General features: G+C 44.3%; 1 protein-coding gene across 1 annotated transcript in view; it reads right to left on the bottom strand.

The window, feature by feature from the left end:
- TMPRSS9 (transmembrane serine protease 9) overlaps positions 1–13,302 on the bottom strand; it is a 346,177-nt gene that overhangs the window by 94,718 nt on the left and 238,157 nt on the right. The gene's annotated exons all lie outside the window — the stretch shown is intronic.

Genomic DNA, 13,302 nt, shown 5'->3' with positions numbered 1-13,302 from the left:
CTGGTCTCCCTCTTACCAAACTCGCCCCTCTCTAATCTGTCTTGAATGCTGCAGCCAGGATCATATTCCTCTCACTGAAATGTACTAATTTTTTCAATTATCAAATAAAGCATAACTTTTAATATTATATTCAGGAAAAAACAATCTTTTCGTAAAAACATTGGCCAAAATTGACTCACAAGACAAAACACAAAACACAACCTATTTTTGTCTGCAATTAGAGAGGGGAGGGGAAGAAAATTCACCCTATTGTTACACTGATATCTCCCTACCTACCTGCGGAGGTTGGCACCCTAGAACCTGCACAGTGGCGCCACCGCTCGTCGGTGGCTATCCCTCCCTCTCCCTAGAAAACCCTAATAAGATATTAGGGTGCAAGGGATCAAAAAAGTAAGGTACCATATGATCAATTCATATCTTGCCCCAATTCTGATATATCATATGGTACATGTACTATATCAGATAAGGCAGTTGCTGGGAGATTTTAGATTATTTCCATATCCATTTATATTTTATATTTTGAGTTGTACAAATATAGACTTGAGGGTCCTTTTAACAAATTCAGAATGGCACCCCACCTTATAGTAATAAATACACCCTTTTTTTTCACAAGGGAACAGACAAAAAAGAAACCCCTTCAATAAGGTTTATGAGGAGACAGGCAGAGAAAATGTAACCCTGTCAATAAGGGACCAAATCCAATAGTATAATCATATTAGGTACATACCAAATAGTCCGTACTCCACAAAAAAGAGAGATCATATAGGCGTATATGGTATTGCACACGATCCCAACACACAAAAAAATTATTCAAGATGTGGCTTTAGGAACCAGCATTAAATCACATAGTATATGGCTCCAAAGTGCTCTTGTGCATCGTCATTAATTAACACATCAATATAGCACATTTCCAGCTACCAGTACCATAGTATTCAGTGTGCGTACACCTTATTGCACATTTCCATCAGTCCAGCCACTACTGCCATATCATTCAGTATGCGTACACTCAACGCGTTTCCCCGTCTTGCAGTTCATCAGGAGGACATACTGAGATTAAAAAACTTATCTTATCGTGTCAGAGAGATGGCTATTAACAGCATGGGAATAATACCCATCCGAGCGAGTCATGGAGTCAGTATCGGCCATGCTCAAACCTCACTTCTGCCCCTCCATTTGAGACTTCAAAAGGCATACACTTCCAGGAGATCTCGGGTACTACTTCCTATAATTTGGCATGCAAGTGCGTTTCACCTTGCGCATGCGCAGATCGTGTGTGCGTCTAGTTGCCAGATTCGCCGCTTCTATTAAACTTTTTTACCCAGTAGCTGCGTCTAATGTATTTTTATATATTTGCATACCGCTGCAGAGAGTAGCTTTATTTTTACTAAGGATCAAATAAATATCAATTTCTGAACAATAGATTCATAGTTCATTACTTTATAAATAGCGACCCATATCAGGAGGGGAAATTAAAGGTAAGGTAATAACCCACTGATCTAAAAAAAAATAAATATCTCAAGGAGTCAATTCTTTTCTGATGCAATAATTAGATTTGGTTAAGGCCATAACTTATCCAGGTCAATGGGCCTCTATAGCGAGTCTTCCTCAAAGGTGCCAATCAAAGAAGAAAAAAGTGGTCCAATAAAAAAGGGGGGTATTTCAGGGGTAATTTCATAAGAAACAATTGTATTGTAGCTGTTCATTGAGACCATTCGGATATATACTGTTCATACGATAGATCCACCTAGTTTTTTTTGTACAATTAACCTATCCCAATCGCCTCCTCTTCTTGGTGGGGTAACCACCTCTATAACCAAAAAGTGGAAGCAATCAAGGGCTCCACTTTGCACATCTCTCACATGTCTAGAGATGGAGGTATCCTTAGCATTCCTGAAGTCCCCTATATGCTCCCCCACTCTCTTCCGAAATTCACATTTAGTTTTTCCAATATAACCAATCGGGTAGGTACATTGGAACAGGTAGACCATATTCTGACTCATGGGTATGTAGAACGCAGTGGTGCCTGGATAGACCTTTTCCTTTGGGCGCTTCCGTATTGACCTGTACTCACGTTCATACCGATTAATCAGACAGCTTAACTCAGCCACGATCTCATGTAAGAAGACTCCAGGAAAAGAGGATTGCTTTAACTGAAATTCTTGTATTATGATGAAAGTAGCAGGTAAAAAGGAATATTCAACAGAGGACATGTAGTAGGATGCATACAGATGGAGGAATGATGACAAAATGGAGAATAAGGGCGTGAACAAACATACATCACAGGACTACAGTGAGAGAGTTGGGACAAAATACAGGGAAAAGCAAACTTCTGCCTAGAAAGAAGGATAGAACACAAGCAATGCAAACATTGAATGATTTCCCAAGTCGTGAGACATGACACTCCCCATCTGAAATCCTTGGATTTCACGATGTCCGTAATTCTTCGAAGTCGTTCGAACCTGAAAAAACAAGAGGAAGAAAACATGCATGCAATAATAAACATCAAAGATTTTAAAGTCCAAACTCGTTGTTGTCGACCCGTAGATCAAACCGAAAGATAAGTCCAAGTACATTAAACCCATCTTCAGATTGGGGAAGCCACAAACATGCCAACTCTTCCACCAACCCAGAATCCAATGGAAATGTTAACAGTTCAATCCAATGGAAAATGTCAATATTCAATAAAACTGGGGAAGGAGGAGGAATGCTCCCCGCCGTGAGCAACGTCCGGGAGCATGTTCAGTTCATGTGATGTCCTCCTTTCGTAGAAGCAGCACGAGTTCAGTGACCGGGCGGAAGAAGGTTCGGGTAGAGCCCCCTTTTGTCACCTTAACTTCTACCTTACGAGTCTTTCCGTCCTCACTGGGTAAGACCTTGGTAATAAGTCCCATTGGCCAGTCATTACGATGAGCCTCTTTATCCTTTAAGAGAACAAGGTCTCCTTCTTGGAGATTGGGACTGGGCGTCTGCCATTTGTGACGGTTTTGAAGCAAGTGCAAATATTCGGTCTTCCAGCGATGCCAAAACACATTAGCCAGGTGTTGAACTTGTCTCCACTGACGTTTGTAAATGTCCTTGTTATCGAAATTCCCAGGTGGGACTGTAGCGGCTCCAATCTTCTGTGTAAGGAGTGTAGCTGGAGTAAGTATCGTTGGAGCATCGGGGTCGGATGATACTGGAACCAAAGGTCTAGCATTTATTATGGCTGACACTTCTGCGAGGAAAGTGACCAGAACTTCATGAGTAAGGGGAAGTTTATGGTCCAGCAACATGGAGTCAAGGATTCTTCGTGCAACACCAATCATGCGTTCCCAAGATCCACCCATGTGTGAAGAGTGTGGAGGGTTAAATACCCAAGTGCATCCATTGTCGGACAAGAAGTTGTCAAACTGCAGTTCCTTGCAGGCTCCTACAAAGTTTGTGCCGCAGTCGGACCGGAGTTGCTTGGCAGGTCCCCGGATGGAAAAGAATCTTCTTAGGGCATTGATGAAGCTGGAGGTATCCATGGATTCAATAACCTCGATGTGAACTGCACGGATACTGAGACAGGTGAATAGGACAGCCCATCGCTTACTGTTCGCGGCTCCTCCACGGGTTTTCCTGGTAACAACCGACCATGGCCCGAAGACGTCTACACCAACATATGAAAACGGTTGGTCCATGCTCAGTCGATCTGCTGGGAGGTTCGCCATTTGTTGTTGGTGGTGTTTTCCTCGTAACCTTCGACACTTGACACATCTATGGAGAACTGAAGAGACGCACCTCTTCATTCCCATGATCCACAAGCCAGCAGACCTGATGGCACCTTCAGTAAGATGTCTGCCTTGGTGCTGTACTCGTTCGTGATAGTGCCGAATCAACAGAGTAGTGACGTGATGTCGACCTGGAATGATGATAGGGTTCTGCTCCTTATCGTATAGGTCTGATTTACTTAAACGTCCACCCACTCTTAGAAACTTGAGATGATTGACTACTGGATTCAAGTCGAGTAGAGTGCTGTTTTTGGACACGCTGACTCCCTTGGTTAGACTGCCAATCTCATGTGAATATTCTTCTTGTTGCACACACCTGATGATAACTTGTTCAGCATGGTCTATGTCGTCGGCAGTAAGACGACTCTTACACACGTGCCAACCATGGCACCCTGAGGGCTTGTCCTTTGTAAAACAGCAAGCAATGTGAATGAGACGAGCTACAGTTCGTACAACGGAGGACCAGCTTGAAAAGCGTTCAAAACGATGAAACTTCAAACCTTGCCTAGATGTCATTGAAGTATAGTGAGCAGAGATAGTTTGTCTTATCTCCTTGTCAGATTCTGGTTCCACCAGCTCATAAGCATTTTTGGTGTTGTTCGCACAGAAATCTTCGTACAGGAGACTGGGAGGCGTCAACCACATGTTGTCACCAAGCTTAGAAGCAGCTGCGAGTCTTGTACCTCGGTCGGCTGGGTTTAAATCGGTGGAGATGTGATGCCACTGCTCAGGGGTAGAAAAACTTCTGATGCGCTCTACTCTGTTGCTCACATATGTATAGAACTGCTTTGTTTGGTTGTGTATGTACCCGAGTACCACCCTGCTGTCAGTGTAGAAGGTAAAGGAATCAATTGTAATGTCCATTTCGTCTCGTACAACTTCAGCAATTTCTACTGCCAATACCGCAGCGCAAAGCTCGAGTCTGGGTACAGAGTGTGCAGGCTTTGGAGTTAATTTGGCTTTACCCAGGATGAAACCACAGTGTACCTTGTTAGCTCCTAAGGTCATCAGATAAGCTACTGCGGCTATGGCTTCTGTAGATGCGTCAGAGAAAATATGGACTTCTCTTCTGATTGCAGTCAAAGGTGATCTTGGAGAATAACAACGTGGGACTTGGAGTTGCTCTAAGAACTTCAGAGACTTCTTCCACGCCTCCCACCTTTGCTGTTTCTGAGTTGGGAGCGGGGTGTCCCAATCCGTGTTCTCGGCCGTAAGCTGTCTTAACAGTATCTTGCCTTGAATAGTGATGGGTGCTACAAACCCGAGAGGATCATAGATGCTATTTATGACAGATAGGACTGCTCGTTTGGTAAAGGGTTTGTCTAGGGTGACACTTGGAAAGTGAAGGTGTCCCGTTTGATATCCCACAGTAGACCAAGGCTGCGCTGTGTTGGAGGAACATCGGAACCCAAGTTGAGGTCCCTTAGGTTTGTGGCATGGTCTTCAGATGGAAACGCATTCATTACCTCTTGACTGTTAGAGATAATCTTGTGGAGTCTGAGGTTTGATGTGGATAGCATTTCCTGTGTCCTGGAGAGTAGGTCAATTGCATCTTCGCTTGTGGGCAAGGACTTGAGCCCATCGTCCACGTAGAAGTTCTTCTCTACAAATTGCCGAGCATTGGAACCGTACTCTCTCTCACCTTCCTGGGCTGTCCGTCTCAGTCCATAGATCGCCACAGCAGGTGAGGGACTGTTGCCGAAGACATGGACCTTCATCCGGTAGTCTATGACCTGATTGTTGACATTGTTGTCTTTGTGCCATAGGAACCTAAGATAGTTTCTGTTGTCTTCTTTCACGATGAAGCAATGAAACATCTGCTGAATGTCGGCCATTATGGCGACAGGTTCTTGTCTGAAGTGGATCAATACTCCAAGGAGGCTGTTGTTCAGGTTGGGCCCAGTTAGGAGCAAGTTATTGAGAGAGAGACTTTCAAACTGAGCACTGGAGTCAAACACCACTCTGATCTGATTAGGCTTGCGAGGGTGATAGACACCAAAGGATGGAAGATACCAACATTCTTCTCCCTCCCTCAGTGGTGGCGCAGGTTCAGCATGATCTCTGTCAAAGATGTTCTGCATAAAGTCAAAGAAATGCTTCTCCATCTCTGGTTTCCTCTTTAGGGTACGCTTTAAGGATGAGAACCTTGCAGTTGCTTGCTGCAGGTTGTTGGGCAACCTCACTCTTGGGAAACGAAAGGGTAAAGGAGCTACCCAACTGTTGGAGTCATCTTGAGCAAATTCTTTATCCATAACCTTTATGAATTCTTTATCTTCCCTTGTGGGTGCCAACTTGTTGTCACTACTTGTAGAGTCGAATACTGATGACCCGAGGTTTTCATCCCAGGGCTGGTGCGTGTTCATGTTGTTGAAGGATTCCTGTTGCCACTTGGTGTTGCTCACTTTCTCTTTCACCCAGTAGTGATGTGGGCATGGCTGAAAATGAGTGCTGCGACCATTTGACAAGATGTGTGTTTTGTAAGAGGAGATGTTGTTAGGTCTCTTCATCTTATGTATGCAAACATTGCCTATGATTACCCAGCCTAGATCTAAGCGTTGGGCAAATGGTGCATCGTGTGGTCCGTTAATTTGCTGACGCACCTTGTGCAGCCGGAGAATGTCTCTGCCAAGCAGAATCAGGATATCTGCACTGTTGTTGAGGGCTGGTATCTTGTTTGCTATCCCCTTGAGATGTTGGTGATGAAGAGCAGCCTCTGGCATTGGGATCTCTTCTCGATTGGATGGAATCTGGTTGCACTCGACCAGTGTAGGTAACGGTATCTCGACGGTGTTCTCGAGAGATGTCGCTGTAAGACCACTGGCCCTTCTTCCAGAAACCTCTGTAACACCACTGCAGGTGCCTAAGGTGTAAGGGTAGGTATTTCCCTTTAAGTTAAACATATCAAAGAGTTCTGACCTTGCAAGTGATCGGTTGCTCTGATCATCCAGAAGGACGTACACCTTCACGGCTTTCTCTGGGTGACCGTTGGGATATACGTTCACCAGGCAAATCTTCGCACAGGACTTGTTCCAGAGGTCTTCTCCGCAGACTTCTGTGCATGAAGAAGATATTGTGGTATGGCTTGCAGTTTGAGCTGCGTCCTCCCCGCCATGGCTTGTGGTGGGGGAAGGAGTAAGTGTAGAGTCAGGACGGAATGGGTGGAGTGCTTGTACGTGGTCCTCACTGTCACACTCCATGCACTTAATTGTAGTTTTACAGTCTTTAGAAAGGTGTTCAGTAGAAGCACAACATCTGTAGCATACCCCGAACTTCTTTAGAAGCATAATGTAGGGCCCAGTGTGAGAAAGCTGGGTCTCCCTCAGAGGTCATGGGTCTTCCAGCAGGACAATGACCCAAAACACACTTCAAAAAGCACTAGAAAATGGTTTAAGAGAAAGCACTGGAGACTTCTAAGGTGGCCAGCAATGAGTCCAGACCTGAATCCCATAGAACACCTGTGGAGAGATCTAAAAATAGCAGTTTGGAGAAGGCACCCTTCAAATATCAAGGACCTGGATTAGTTTGCCAAAGAAGAATGGCCTAAAATTCCAGCAGAGCATTGTAAGAAACTCATTGATGGTTACCGGAAGCAGTTGGTCGCAGTTATTTTGGCTAAAGGTTGTGCAACCAAGTATTAGGCTGAGGGTGCCAATACTTTTGTCTGGCCCTTTTTTGGAGTTTTGTGTGAAATGATCAATGTTTTGCTTTTTGCTTCATTCTCTTTTGTGTTTTTTCATTTAAGACAAATTTGTGTTTGCAATCATTTTCAGGAAGAAACTGAGCATTATCTGAAAGAATTGCAGGGGTGTGAATACTTTTGGCCATGACTGTATATGTCAGTGAGACACATATATATATATATATATATATATATATATTTATATTTAATTCAGAGCAAGATAGCATAAAAGCCGGTAATTCAATTGCCGGCTTTTGCTATCTCCTTCCCAAACCCGACAGGATATGAGACATGGTTTACATACAGTAAACCATCTCATATCCCTTTTTTTATTACATATTCCTCTTTACTAATGTAACAAGTGTCTGTGTGTAAAATTTTTAAGCTCTAGCTATTAAATTAAAGGGTTAAATCCCGGAAAAAATTGGCGTGGGCTCCCGAGCAATTTTCTCCGCCAGAGTGGGAAAGCCAGTGACTGAGGGCAGATATTAATAGCCTAGGGAGGTACCATGGTTATAGGCCCCCCCCTGGCTAAAAACATCTGCCCCCAGCCACCCCAGAAAAGGCACATCTATTAATCCAATAGTATGAAATGGTTAATAAAACAAACACACACACATTATTAAAAAGGATTTTCAGAAAAGTTCTCACGGTCGAGTTCATATGAGTTCATCCAGCAGAGGGTGCATCACCGTGACTCGAGGTAGCTATAGGACATTCCCCTGCATTCCATTCATTCACCAAATTTTACAGACAGGAGCACAGCTGCATTAGCAGAGCTCCTGGGTGTAAAATGATTTAACCCCTTCAGATGGATTTACAGTGTGGGACAAGACTGATCGACGGAAGGTATGGAATATTGTTGTTTGTTTTGTTTAACTTTATTTCAGGTGACAAGGGTCTTCAGGTGTATTGAGAGTATAATAAAATATTAAAACACCCTGTATCTTTATTTCATTAAAATACTTTTTAATAATGTGTCTGTGTGTTTTATTAACCATTTCATACTATTGGATTAATAATGGATAGGTGTCATAATTGATGCCTCTCCATTATTAACCTGGCTTAATGTCACCTTGCAATAGCAAGGTGACATTAACTCTTCATTACCCCATGTCCCACAGCTACACGGGAGTGGGAAGAGAGAGGCTAAGTGCCAGAATAGGCGCATCTTCCAGATGTGCCTTTTCTGGGGTGGCTGGGGGCAGATGTTTTTAGCCAGGGGGGGTCCTATAACCATGGTACCTCCCTAGGCTATTAATATCTGCCCTCAGTCACTGGCTTTCCCACTCTGGCGGAGAAAATTGCTCAGGAGCCCACGCCAATTTTTAACCCTTTAGTTTAATAGCTAGAGCTTAAAAATTTTACACACAGACACTTGTTACATTACTAAAGAGGAATATGTAATAAAAAAGGGATATGAGATTGCTTACTGTATGTAAACCATGTCTCATATAAAGGAGAGAGCAAAAGCCGGCAATTGAATTACCGGCTTTTATGCCATCTCGCGCTGAATTAAATATATATATATATATACATATATATGTGTCTCACTGACATATATATATATATATATATATATATATATATATATATATATATATATATATGTATATATACACTCACTGGCCACTTTATTAGGTACACCTGTCCAACTTCTTGTTAACACTTAATTTCTAATCAGCCAATCACATGGCGGCAACTCAGTGCATTTAGGCATGTAGACATGGTCAAGACAATCTCCTGCAGTTCAAACCGAGCATCAGTATGGGGAAGAAAGGTGATTTGAGTGCCTTTGAACGTGGCATGGTTGTTGGTGCCAGAAGGGCTGGTCTGAGTATTTCAGAAACTGCTGATCTACTGGGATTTTCACGCACAACCATCTCTAGGGTTTACAGAGAATGGTCCGAAAAAGAAAAAAAATCCAGTGAGCGGCAGTTCTGTGGGCGGAAATGCCTTGTTGATGCCAGAGGTCAGAGGAGAATGGGCAGACTGGTTCGAGCTGATAGAAAGGCAACAGTGACTCAAATCGCCACCCGTTACAACCAAGGTAGGCCTAAGAGCATCTCTGAACGCACAGTGCGTCGAACTTTGAGGCAGATGGGCTACAGCAGCAGAAGACCACACCGGGTACCACTCCTTTCAGCTAAGAACAGGAAACTGAGGCTACAATTTGTACAAGCTCATCGAAATTGGACAGTAGAAGATTGGAAAAACGTTGCTTGGTCTGATGAGTCTCGATTTCTGCTGCGACATTCGGATGGTAGGGTCAGAATTTGGCGTAAACAACATGAAATCTTTGGGATGTGGTGGAACGGGAGATTCGCATCAGGGATGAGCAGCCGACAAATCTGCGGCAACTGTGTGATGCCATCATGTCAATATGGACCAAAATCTCTGAGGAATGCTTCCAGCACCTTGTTGAATCTATGCCACGAAGAATTGAGGCAGTTCTGAAGGCAAAAGGGGTCCAACCCGTTACTAGCATGGTGTACCTAATAAAGTGGCCAGTGAGTGTATATATATATATACCTGTTCTATGTGTACACATTTATTCTACCTATTCTATTCTGTCAGTGTGATTTTACTGTACACCGCACTGAATTGCCGGCTTTTCTATAGAACACCGCTGCGTATTTCTCGCAAGTCACACGCATGGTCCGTGTGTAATCCGTAATTTTCTTGCCCCCATAGACTTTCATTGGTGGATTTTTTGCGCAATATGCTGACAAACGCAGCATGCTGCGATTTTCTACGGCCATACAAGACCGTATAATACGGATCAGTAAAATACGGCAGATAGGAGCAGGGCCATAGAGAATCATGGTACCGTATGCAACTCGTATTTTCTGCGCCTCTCATACGTCCGTAAAACATGCCAGTGTGACGCTGGCCTAAGAGTGCGTGGCAAGCACAGGCCATATCTAGCTCCATCGTGTCGGGAGGAGCCTCATGGATTACACCACTGAGCTCATAACAGTAAGTTGCTGTGCAAATGTGAGGGGAAGAGAGGAGTGAGGTGAAAATGAGAGTAGTGAGGGGAAAATGAGAGAAGTGAGGGGAAAATAGTGGAGTGAGGGGAAAATGACAGGTGAGAGGTCAAAATGACAGGTGTGAGGGGGAAAAAAGAGAGGAGTGAATGGGGAAAATGAGAGGTGTGAGGGGGAAAATGAGAGTCGTGAGGGGAAAATGAGAGAAGTGAGGGGAAAGATGAGAGTCGTGATGGGAAAATGAGAGAAGTGAGGTGATGCTGCAGTATGAGGCTGTCTATAGAGAAGAGTGCGACTTTGCAGGTGGAGGCTGTGTATAAGGCCACATTCACACGTTCAGTATTTGGTTAGTATTTTACCTCAGCATTTATAAGCCAAAACCATGAGTGGGAGAAAAATACAGAAGTGGTGAACGTGTTTCCAATATACTTTTCCTCTGATTGTTTTACTCCAAGTTTTAGCTTACAAATACTGATGTAAAAATATTGACCAAATACGAAGTCTAAAGGAGAAAAGTATGGTGCTGCAGAAGAAGTAGGTTGTGTATATGATACGCTTTACTGCAATTAGTGCAATTTCTCTCGGGATCATTATAATTTGCTATAACTAGCCACAGTTAGTTATTATGCCCGGGCTCTTCAGCCAGTGTTACAGATAAGAATGTGAATATTGGAATAAAAACAATAGCATGTTCAACTTTCTGCAAGACACAGGTTTCACCTCTTCTGTTGCTTCTTCTAGGGCATACAGTGGCTTGCAAAAGTATTCACCCTCCTTGGCATTTTTGGTGTTTGGCTACCTCACAACCTGGAATTTCACTTTTTTTGAGGGTTTGCATCAGTTCATGTAAAATGCATGCCTACAACTGTGAACATTTGTTTTTCTTTTTATTGTGAAGCAAACAACAAATAGGACAAAATAACTGAAAACTGCAGTGTGCATAACTATTGGCCCCCAATTATGATTTAAAGGGAACCTGTCACCCCCAGGCGTTTTTAACTAAAAGAGCCACCTTGTGCAGCAGTAATGCTGCATTCTGACAAGGTGGCTCTTTTAGTTCTGGGTGCTGTAACTGCCGAAATAATCAGTTTTGTAATTTGTCCTAAATACCTTTTCTTCAGTCAAGGAGGCAGGCCTTTCCCCCCCTGCTGCAGACGCCACACAGCCGTCACTCATGTCTTCTTGGCTCCGGGCGCCGCCTCGTCACCGCTGTTTTGAAATGAGCCGGCGCCTGCGCTCTTTTCTCCTGCCTTGAGCAGGCGAAGTGAGCGCTGCCCGTCTGTCCTCATATGCAGTCTAGCTGACTGCGCCTGTCCGGCCGCCCTGCCTGTGAATCCCAGCCCCGCAGAGTCTTCTGATTTATTCACATTGCGGGGCTGGGATTCACAGGCAGGGCGGCCGCACAGGCGCAGTCAGTTAGACTGCATATGAGGACAGACGGGCAGCGCTCACTGCGCCTGCCCAAGGCATGACAAAAGAGCGCAGGCGCTGGCTGATTTCAAAACAGCGGCGAGGAGGCGGCGCCCGGCGCCAAGAAGATTTGAGTGACGGCTGTGTGGCGCCTGCAGCAGGGGGGAAAGGCCTGCCTCCTTGACTGAAGAAAAGGTACTTAGGACAAATTACAAAACTGATTATTTTGGCAGTTACAGCACCCAGAACTAAAAGAGCCACCTTGTCAGAATGCAGCATTACTGCTGCACAAGGTGGCTCTTTTAGTTAAAAACGCCTGGGGTTGGGGGGGTGGGGGGGGGGGGTGACAGGTTCCTTATAAATTACAGCTGCAAGTCACTTTAGATAAGTCTCTATTTATACATCTTGCCACTGGGATTTTTGACAATTCCTCAAGGCAAAACTGCTGCATCTTCTTCAAGTTAGATGGCTTCCTTTGGTGAAGAGCAATCTTCAAGCCTGACCACATATTCTCAATTGGATTAAGGTTTGGGCTTTGACTAGGCAACTCCAAAACATTTACACATTTAAACTTAAACCACTTGAGTGTTGCTTTAGTAGGATGCTTTGGGTGATTGTCTTGCTGGAAGGTGAACCTCTGTACCAGTCTCAAATCCCTGATAGACTGAAACCGACTTTGCTCAAGAATTTCCCTGTATTCCACACTATTCATTTTCCCATCGACTTGGACCATTTTCCCTGTTTCTGCTGCCTGAAAACATCCACATAACATGATGCTGCCACCACCACCATGTTTCACTATGGGGATGGTGTTCTTGGAGTGATGAACTGTGTTGGTTTGGCACCAGACATAGGGTTTACCTTGGTGGCCAAAAAGTTCAATTTTGGTCTCATGTGACCACAGCATCTTCCTCCATACATTTGAAGAGTCTCCCACATGTCTTTTAGCAAACTCAAAATGAGCCTTACAATTTTTGTGTGCAAGTAAAGGCTTTTTTTCTGTCCACTCTTCCATAAAGGCAACCTCTATGGAGTGCATGGTCTCACGGACAGATACTCCAGTCTCTGCTTGGGAACTGTGCAGCTCCTCCAGGGTTACCTTTGGTCTCTAAGCTGCCTCCGATTAATGGCCTCCTTGACCTGGCATTTCTCAACAACTTTGTGCCTGGCCTGTTTGGAGATCTCCTTTGTCTTCATTGTGTAGCTTGGTTAGTGGTACATGGAGAGGCCGGTTGAGGCAGAGGCAGCCAGTGCCCCGGGGGAGCACAGTGACCCCCCGACCCAAGGCATGAAAAGGGGGTAAGGAGAAGGGGCAGGGAGGTGAGCGGGGCCAGAAATAAGGGCTTGATTCAAGAGCTTACCTTCCTGTGCTGTTCTCCGCCACAAAAGCTTTCAGGGGTCTATTGTATGCTGCCCCTATTGGTCAAGCAATCAGTAGATTTGATTTCCAGTACCATCTCTATGCTGATGA

The sequence above is a fragment of the Ranitomeya variabilis genome, chromosome 1 (genome assembly GCF_051348905.1).
Source record: "Ranitomeya variabilis isolate aRanVar5 chromosome 1, aRanVar5.hap1, whole genome shotgun sequence".
NCBI classification, from domain to species: domain Eukaryota; kingdom Metazoa; phylum Chordata; class Amphibia; order Anura; family Dendrobatidae; genus Ranitomeya; species Ranitomeya variabilis.
This window is presented reverse-complemented; position numbering and strand designations above follow the sequence as displayed.